The 6,000-nt window shown below is 46.4% G+C and overlaps 1 protein-coding gene across 4 annotated transcripts in view; it reads left to right on the top strand.

Moving 5' to 3' along the window:
- Positions 1-3,368: 3,368 nt before the first annotated feature.
- Positions 3,369-6,000, top strand: part of LRRC3B (leucine rich repeat containing 3B) — a 44,265-nt gene continuing 41,633 nt past the window's right edge. For 2 of the 4 annotated variants that reach the window (XR_011337602.1, XM_069859060.1), the window contains exon 1: positions 3,369-3,549. The gene's annotated coding sequence lies outside the window, so the exon portion shown is untranslated. Of the gene's footprint in view, positions 3,550-4,073; positions 4,093-6,000 lie in introns of those variants that run through there. The other 2 variants (XM_069859061.1, XM_069859065.1) reach the window with 2 other exon arrangements.

Here is a 6,000-nt window from a genome sequence, read left to right as displayed (position 1 = left end):
CAACAAAAAAAAATCACACTCTGGCCTATGAACCGAAGAAATATTCTGTATAGACTGCTAAAAACATGCCGTTAGAGGTAAGACTGTTCTTAAATTTACCTGCATCTAGAATATGAATTTCATGATTTGTTTGCTATAAAAAGAATTGTTCCCCTAGCAAAAGTAATATTATTTAATGGAAAAGGAGAAGGTCACTCAATTTATCTCAGCCCTGGAAGAAGTGTTTTTCTTTGCTCATTTTTGTACAGTTATTAATATCTAGGAAGTCGAAAGGAATAGATGGTACCAGATGAATCATGTAGGATTTTTTGCATTAGAAAAACTAATTTGTGTCAAGGTTGGTAGTACTGGGCCATTAAATATTTATAAACACTTCCTAAAATTATTTTATGAGGTAAACTTAAGGACCATCTACTATCACCTGTTATTTTATGCTCCCTAATTTTCATAACTATGTGTAAAAGTACTTCCCTTCTTATCTGAGGGCAGCCAAATGACCTTATCCTTATCCTTTAAACTTATACACCTTCCTAACAGAAGACTAATTCTTTCACTTCTATTTATCATGTAAAATGGACATGCAATGCCAATAAGCTAATGAGCAAATCTGCTAGTGGCTTTGTTCATGGAGCAAATTAGTTTCTTCTACTTAGAATAAAAATATATTCTTTCTTCTGCACACACAGTCAGCTGAGGTAGGGCATGACACCAGCTGTATTTCAGTTCTTAAAAACCTGTGACATTTTTAACAGCAAGTAGCTGTGCATCTCTTCACAGTCATCTTCCTCCCCCCCAAAACTTTCAGCTGAAGTTATAGGTGCTTAGCTGCTCTCAGGAGTGAGTTTTTGAATGCAAACCTGCACACCAGCTACTCATGTGTGGCTGGTCAAAAAACTTTTTATAAGCTCCAATTTTAACAAGAAAAATAAGTGTTTCTGTCTCTTGTGAGATTCTTTTTTCCTTAACACAAGAGATCACACTTAAATCCATAGGATGAATAACATCGTGGCTAATGCAGTAAGTTATGTAAGCCAAACTCAGTCTTCCCTTACATTGTTATGATATTTAACTATGGAAATGGCTCATTCCTCAAAGCACAGCAAAAGGTTCAGTTTTGAAGGGAAATTACCACATGAAAGACATCCATTTTTATGCAATCAAATAAACATTGGTTTTTTTTTTACTGTTGAGCCAAATGAAAATATCCGCTAATCTTTTTCATTAAAAAAATATTTGACAGCAGCAAGTTGCTCCAAGGAAGTCTGCGTGCTTGTCATATGAATAACAGTATTGTGGGCACGAGCAATGAATTCTACTATTGTGGGTATGAGCAACCAAGTGCATCCATCCTGGGTGCTCTACTCAATTGCCAGATGCCTATATACTGAACAGTGTAAATATAAACACAAGCTGGATTTGAAGAAATGGGTCCTGCACATTAGATTTTGAGTTCTCAGTGATGATTGATATTTTTGTGCTGCCTTAAAATGAATCTGAGTCGGTTTCAGTTACACAAATAAAACTCACAAGGCCTGAAAATCATTTCCCATTGCAAATAATACAAGGCTGGCAGTCCAGTCTGGCCACTGATTTTGTGACATGATCCAACACATTGTAAACAGGAACTCATGCTCAGGTACTCAGTTTTTATTTTTTAACTGATTATGTCTTCAAAGCTGGGTTGAGTCAGTCGGTGTGACGAACGTGTAAGGAACAGACGGAAGTGATTTTTATCAAGTTTCCTCATATTTGCAATTTCCTTTTATACTATTAATAGCGTAAAATGATAGACATACATGAAAGTGTTCATGTGCCAATTCACAAATATTCTAAGGAGGAAACATGCAGATTTTGATATAATACAAAGGCCTGGTCCTACATTATCTTACTAATATGATTCAGACAGATTACTCAGCGAGAGAAGTATTTTCTTGGTTGGAGACTCCCAGAACTGAGTAATGATGGAGAATAGCATTTAGCATTAATTACATGTTTTTCCTTGCTTACTTCTCACCACCTTTCTGGGGCGACAGCTGTGGTCCTTCTGACCCAGAAGTTTCTTTATAACAATGGCCTATATGGAGATAACACCATTCCGTATAGCTACAGGCAAAGAAAAAAAAAAAGCCCCAAGGAAATCTAAGCCAATTAATTTTCTGTTCCATGTAGTATCTTAGATGGCTTTCACCTTAAAGCATAGCCGCTACCAAGCAAAGATGGATCTAAAACCTTTCTACCGAGATGCTGTCAAGTGGAGAGAGGCAGCAGAATCCTTCGCTGCATGAGGTAAATATAAAATTTGCTTGCAGAGCCGGAGTAGAAAAGTGTACAACAGAGAAGGCATGCTTGAGGGAGACAAGCAGCCAACTGGTGGTGTACCCTTCAGCCTGTATTTTGACACTCCTTGCAACTGCTGCAACATAGCACAGAGTTCATAGAATCAGAGAATCACCAGGTTGGAAAAGACCCATCGGATCATCGAGTCCAACCATTCCGATCAATCACTAAACCATGTCCCTCAGTGCCTCGCCCACCCGTGCCTTAAACAACTCCAGGGAAGGTGAATCAACCACCTCCCTGGGCAGCCTCTGCCAGTGCCCAATGACCCTTTTCGTGAAAAATTTTTTTCCTAATGTTCAGTCTAAATCTCCCCTGGTGGAACTTGAGGCCATTCTCTCTTGTCCTGTCCCCTGTCACTTGGGAGAAGAGGCCAGCACCCTCCTCTCCACAACCTCCTTTCAGGTAGTTGTAGAGAGCAATGAGGTCTCCCCTCAGCCTCCTCTTCTCCAGGCTAAACACCCCCAGCTCTCTCAGCCGCTCCTCATAAGGCCTGTTCTCCAGCCCCTTCACCAGCTTTGTTGCTCTTCTCTGGACTCGCTCCAGAGCCTCAACATCCTTCTTGTGGTGAGGGGCCCAGAATTGAACACAGGATTCGAGGAGTGGTCTCACCAGTGAGTTAAAAGGACAGAGCTAAAAGGCCATCACCCTGGAAAACCAGGGTCTGACTGTATGCAACACCAGTTCAAAAGGTGCTTAGGTGGGTTGCGGAGTAAGTTCACCTATTGTAGCAAAACCCACGCAGTTACGAGGTTGCCCAAGCAAGCGTTATCCACTAGCAACAACAGCTTTTCGTTCAGACTGGCGATACAACAAGCGTATTCCTGCTTTCCTTGGGAACCAGGCGGGCAGCGGGCGGAGCGGCAGGAGGGCGGTGACCCCGCGCGGCACAGCGCCCCGGGGCGGCCCCGGCCCTCCCCGCCCCTCTCGCAGCGGGGCAGCTCCCCGCCGCGCCGAGCGAACGAGAGGGGCGCCTCCTCCCTTCCCCTCCCTCCCTCCCGCAGCCGCAGCGCAGGGGCAGGAGGCTGCGGGCAGAGCCGCCCGGCCCGGCGGGGGCTGCGCAGGCTCCGCCCGGCGCTCCCATGGCGCGGCGGCTCCGCGCCAGGTGAAGCTGCGCTGCCTGTTGCGCCGAGCGGAGCCGAACCCGAGCGGAGCCGAACCCGAGCGGAGCCGCGCGCTGCGAAGTTTCCCGGGAAGGTGCCGCTCCGCGATGTGAGTTGCGCGGGCTGCGCGGCTGCGCTGCGAGAAACTTGACGGGGAAGGAAGGAGGGAGGGAGGCGAGCGGCACTGCCGCCGCCGCCGCCGAGGGGCTCCAGCCGAGCCCTGCCAGCTTGCCCGGCACCGATCGGCGAGCGCCCCCGGGAATAGTCCCATCCCGGCGCCCCGGGAGTGCTGGGGGGCGGGAGCGGAGCTGCGGAGAGGGGGCTGCCGCCCGCCCCGCCCGGGAGCAGACGGGGGATTGGAGATCCCTCGATCCAGCAGCCTCAGAAAAGAGAGAGGGGAGAAAACCAAACCCCCAGACCGCTCCCCCCGTCGCGCTGGTGCCCGGGGCCGCCGGAGGTCGCGCGGATCCGCACGCAGGAGGCGGCCGGGGAGCGGCGGGGAGACGGCGCGCGCGTTGCCGCGGGATTTTTCCCCCTTTGAGATCTCCCGGCACCGGTCGCTACGGAGCGGGCGGCGGCGGCTGCGACGGGGAAGGAGGGGGCAGCTTCCCTTGGAACACATGGCAGCGGGGGCCGTGCCGGCTGCGCCCAGGTGAGCTGCGCCGGGTGGGACCGGGGCTCCCCGGGAGCCCCCGCGCCCTTAGCGGGCACCGAGAGGGGACCGGGAGCGCCGGGGGGCCGGGGGGCGGTGCGGTTTTCCCGAGCTCTGGAAACCGCAGGCTCCGCTCACGCCTTCCTGGCGAGCTACACGCCAGCACCAATCTTCCTTCTTGCCTTCTCAGGTCAGAAATTGGAAGGTTTTAGAGTACCTGTTAGAAAATTGCCAAGTGATTCAGGCTGCTGCTCTTCACCCAGGCGTTCCGAGTGTCCCCAGGCAGCAGAAATGGTGTGATTGTGGAATAAAACCAGTTAGGTGACTTGAAAAGCTTGACTAAAGTAACTACTTAGAGTCAGAATGAAAGCCAGGCGAACGATGTGTGGTGCATTTTTCAAAGAAGTGACTCCAGAGGTACTCACTCTCCCTGTTATTTTTTTAAATAATGACAATCATCTCAAAAGCGTTGGCTTATTTTGTCATTTTCACACATACGTAAGTACTTCTCTGTGAAAATAGCAAATTTAGCTAGCGCTTTAGAGATGATTGTCATTATTTAAAAAAATAACAAGGAGAAAACGTTATAAATTTGACATAGAAAGGAAAATTGGTACTTTTATAGCAGAAAACTCTTGACTATGATAGCCTTTTCTGAATGCTGAAAAATAACTGGCAACAATTTCTTCTTGTGGTAAACTGTCTATTAGTGCATTTAAATTGCAAGGCGTGTGTTGTGTCCTACTGAAAACAGTAGCTCAAAGGCTTTGATATAGAACACCACAGTGTTCATATGGCTTACGCATTGATATTATTGTTAGTAATTTAATTAAGAAGGACAGGCACACAATGGGCTTCTAGTTTGACTTAGAGGGAAAGAAAGTATTTAAGCTGTAGAATTTGAACTAATTTGTAAAACCTTTGCTATGTTCAGAGTCTGATTTTCTAGTTTAGTTTCTAAATAGTAAAACTGCTTGGATTTAATTATAACTGTGGTTGCTTAGCTGATTCTGCAGCCCTTACTTGTGCAAGTTGCCATGGGTTTCCATGGGATTACTCCTACAGGTAATATTCTGATGACTTAAAATAGTGGGATCGGGCCCATTGTCAGATAGTTTCAGCATATGGCACTATGTGGGGATGCACCTGTTGGCACTGATGAGAGATCTTTGACTTTGTAGGAGAAGAACTTGGCTTAAGTCCAGATCTGTCTTATTTTTTCAGCTATTGCTGGTTGGGCCACTGAGCCATGAACTTGTTTTCCCTGAAGTCTGCTGTAAAATTTTTGCTAACTTCAGTCCAACTAAGATGAGCTCCTCTGGGGGACTGTAGCTTTGCTTTGCCTTAGGGTGAGTTGAAGCTGTCCAGTGTCTTGGAGACCAGGCCTGTGCTAATGAGAAGGAGAGTTGCATCTGCAGCTATCAAGGATTGAAGTGTTTTGCCCCAAATGAGAGATTAATCTAAAAAGAAGTGTAATTTAATAGGTATATAAGTTTGTGCTCTAGATACAGTCCTGCGCTAGTGAAGTCCGGGAGCACTTTGCCATAGAGAAGCAGAATATTAAGACTTACTTTAAGGATACATTTGTGATTTTTCTCTTCTGCATGCTTTCCAGGGCCCATATTTCAAAGCTTTTGGCAGATAGGAATCTCTTCCTGCTTACACTGAAACTACGTTAAAGTAACTTCAGAGCACACACATGATGTGTCAGCTTGAGAAATAAATCCCCAAGCAGTAGGACTGAAATTTATAAAATTCAGCCATACTTAGAAGTGCTAACTTGGATGTCTTAACACAGAGAAAATATATTGCTTGATTATAACATCACCTTTAGGTGTTCACTGAACTATTAAGACACTTCTGAATCTTGCTGTTAAGGATATTTCCTGTCACCTTCACTAGGAATAT

The sequence above is a fragment of the Phaenicophaeus curvirostris genome, chromosome 6, assembly GCF_032191515.1.
Source record: "Phaenicophaeus curvirostris isolate KB17595 chromosome 6, BPBGC_Pcur_1.0, whole genome shotgun sequence".
Taxonomy (NCBI): Eukaryota; Metazoa; Chordata; class Aves; order Cuculiformes; family Cuculidae; genus Phaenicophaeus; species Phaenicophaeus curvirostris.
Note: the sequence above shows the minus strand (reverse complement) of the source record. Positions and strands in the feature narration are given on the sequence as shown.